Below are 4,131 nucleotides of genomic sequence, written 5' to 3' on the forward strand. Positions count from 1 at the left end.
TGCCATGAATGACCTGATATTTTGTTATGCCCAAAAGAGGCTTTGTGATTATGTGTATGGAAAGCCCGAGAGATGGCTGTGACTCACAAGTTACGAGTTTACAAGAACGGAGGCTTATATCCCGCTTGGGACGTATGTCTTGTAGTGGTACTTTCGGTGTGAGTGGAAGGCACGGATATCCGTGATTTGGCAAATGTGTGTAGTGCAAATCGTGGAGTAGGAACTAAAGGTTGGGCTGTGTCTTTGAATAAAGGAGTCAACAAGATAATTAATAAGCAAAGTAAAAAAATATTGATTTTACGTGTGATGGAGTTATTGCATATGATGTTTATGATTTCTTATGAGAAATTTTACGTGGTTTGTATGAGTTGATACTCACAAGGGATGAATGTACTCCTTGGTTGTGACTTTTCCTCGTTCTCATAAGTAGACGAAAGTGATACTAAAGTAAAAAATATATGAATTGTGTGATGTTATGGATATGAAGTGTGACGGTGAATAATACTAATAAATGATTGTGAGTTCTATGTGAATTTGACTATAACTTGATATGTTATTACTGAAACTATTAATGACTTGTGATAGTCCGAGATCTATGATTATGCACTTGAGAAACTTTATGGCCGAATGATGTCATATGAATGACTACCCTTGATATAGGTATTATGATAAGTGGTATTCCCGAATATTTGGATTAAACAGTCATATCAATTAGACTTAAATGTCTTAAAATGAGGTTTGGTTATGAATGGAATTTTGACCGGGTGAGATAAATCATTTTATTGTGATGTCTAACTCTCGTTTTGCGGGAGGTAGGATCTATTAATCTTTTTCTGGAGGGCGTAAATATCCTACCCTAAGGCGGCGTGTTGGCTTAAAGGTAAGGTATACCAAACTCATTTTAATTAGGTTATCATATGTGCAGTTAATAAATGGAATGTAAGTGGTATTGTATTGTGAGTTATTTTGGAAAGTGGAAATGACGAGTACTGTTATATGAGATTCTTAGAATTTGTATGTTGGGGGTGAAATCTTACTTGGGAAGAAACTACACGCCGTTTTTGGAAAACGGAACTATATTGTCTTCCAAGTTGAAATTGTTTGAAATGTTACATTTATTCATTTAAATGATTATATATATATATATATATATATATATATTTTGTTGTTAGTCTACTCATACCAGCAAATTCAATTTATCGACCCATGTTTGCTTTGTTTTGCAACGGGTGTGTTCTTGGAAACATAGATGGTGGAGTCAGTGATGGATGAAGACACGTGACTTGGATTTGCTCTTGGAGTCTTCTGGTTTAAGTTTTTAAAGTGTACGGTTTTGAATTGAAACAAATGTAATAGAGTTGGTTAGTAAAAAATTTTATTTGTAAATGAAGCGTTGTTCTTTCAGTTTTAATCTGATCTCAGAGTTTAATATCGTGGTTGATAATATGTTAGTGGGTTTTATTTCACCCCGGGTTTCCAGGTGAGTGAATATCAGTTTTAATTATTCTGGAAATTTGGGGTGTGACAGTTTCCTACACCATATACAAACCCCCACATCAGTTCAAAACTTTCAATGGCTCTGACGAAGAATTCTGCCGGAACAAGCTTTTACGGCCGACCGCTTCACGCCATTTTTTCGTGACGAGATGATTAGGAGGAATTGGAATAGGTTGTGGTACTCGACATATAATTTCTACCACTCCGATTAGGTCGAGCAATTCTATTAGAAGAGAGAGTTGGATGGTCGGAAAGTTTTCATGAAGGTGGATGGGGTTAGGAGAGAATTATCGAGAGAGAAGTTGGCTGAGATTCTAGGCATTACGCCTGAATGCCACCTCAACGCCACCGTGCAAGAATTCCAGTATACTGGAGTTCCTGCATTGATGAACGACACTTTCATGGAAGGTCAATACAATCCGAATTCTCATTGTGCTCGACAGTCATCTCTGCAAACCAACCAACTGATTGTAGCTCAGTGGATTGGTAAGAACGTCATTGGGAAGGAGAAAGTGAGCGACATCGGTTTGACATGTCTGCACGTTATCTGGATATTGCAAGAGAAGAGGTATGAATTCTGCATCCTCGAGTTTTTGATAAATATGATTAGAGGAGTTGGGAAGAGTATTACACCATTCCCTACTTTAATTACGAAGATAATGTTGTCTTGGTAGGGGAAACCAAGAACTGAGAGGACTATGTTGAAATTGCATTCAAATGAAATTATTTATACGGAGTGCATCCAAAAGACTTGGATGTTGCTGAAAGATAGGGTGGTTGATTCGGATGAAGAAATGGAGGACATGACATGTTTGGATGAAGATGCCTTGGAAAAGTGTACATCTGAGTCAGAACGCATGTCAGTGTTGCATACTGGCGTGCGTTGCATTTATGCTATTTGTGAAGATGTGCGGGATAGGCAGATTATAATTCAAAATAAACAAAAGAACCTTCAGACGAGTTTTGAAAACCTCGAAAAGGGTCAGGAGGATCTCTTGTGTAACATGGAGACACTCGTTCAGCGGAGGTGCAATATACGGAGATGAAGGCAGAGATGAAAGGAGCAATGGAAGCACAACGCCTGTTCCAAGTAGAGATTCTACGACGCATGCCACCCCTAGAGGGATCTGTTTCCGATGAGTCTGAGAGGCATGAGCGTCGTCGTCAAAGGACGGATGGCTCGGGCCCATCTTCATCCCAGGCCCAATCTCCATCTCAGGGTCCATCTTCATCACGTGGCTAGGTTTTCTAAAATTATGATTGTTTCGATGTTATTTAGTTGTTTTTATTGTTTTTATTAGTTCGGATATTAAGTTTTTTTAAATTCAATAGTTAAATTTAAATTCAATAGTTAATTGTATTTGAATTTGAATTTGAATATAATTTGGTTCTTTTCAAATTGTGCATTGTTTTTATCGTTAATCCCATTTTCCCGAATTGTTTGGGGGTAGTTTTATTTACTCTAGCATGATTTGTTATAGGATCCTCCATTTTAGTAGTTGGTTTGACGTGGGGGTTGAGAATATTGCCGATATGGGCATATCTATGATTAGATGTTGTGGTAGGATGAAATCTAAAGAATTTAGAAGTTACTATTCTAAATTCAATCTAAAAGATATTATGGTTGTTTTAGAATCAAGAATATCGGTTGTTTCTGTTTTCGGTTTTGGAAATTTTTTTGTTTCCGACAATTGCCTTAAATCTTTTTGGCAACTTCCCGATTCGTTTTAGCAACTTAAAACCTATAAAAACTTCATTCATTCTACACTCACAACCCACACTACACCTCTCTTTCATCTCTCACCTTTCACTCCCACGTTTCCCATTTTTCTTCTCCATTTTAGCAACTTTCAGCTTCGGGCTGCTGCTTCTAGGCAACCTTCGTCGATCGAGAATTTCATCGAGGCGGGACCAGCCACCAAGCCAGAGCTGAGCGACCTGCGCCAAAACACTGGAATTCCAGTTTTATCCCGAGCGCGACCGCCCCATCCCAGCAAAGAGTGAGTGCCCTGCATGAAGTGCCTAGAACTCGAAAATCACAAAGGCGCACCCCGCACCCTACCCAGGCATAGGTTGAGCGCACCCTGCGCCCTGACCCCGTGGGCAAGAAAAAAATCTGATTTTTTATGGGTTGTTCCAGGATCCTTTGCAGCTATTCCAGCGAGTTTATTGGGGATGACATTCCCTCATATCATACTAAAATAGTCTTTTGAAGACTTGTTCCAAAGTGACACCTATGGTGCGTGGTTTCGCGAAGTGATCATTCTAGCAGGCTGGGAGCCACTATTGGTAAGTCCTGATGAACTTTATTCTCCTGCACTTACATCTTATTTTTATGATAATTGTAAGTTCTTTGATAGACCAGATGGAGAACAAGTGTTTTCCATCACCATCGGGGATGAACCAATGGAAATTTCCAGGTTCTTGCTAACCTTTGTGCTTGGACTTGCTATGCCGGCCGAAATACAAGACTCATGGGCATATTTGGTAGATAATATGTACATGTATAACTATGATGATTTGCATGAGCATTACGGGGCAGGAATCTTTAGGATAAAGGACCAAGGGGATAACGTCGCCTTGGTAGCCTGTCTATGAACGTGGGCACTGTTATGTTTTGGATCATGCTAAACA

This window comes from Coptis chinensis, chromosome 6 (genome assembly GCF_015680905.1).
Source record: "Coptis chinensis isolate HL-2020 chromosome 6, ASM1568090v1, whole genome shotgun sequence".
Taxonomy (NCBI): Eukaryota; Viridiplantae; Streptophyta; class Magnoliopsida; order Ranunculales; family Ranunculaceae; genus Coptis; species Coptis chinensis.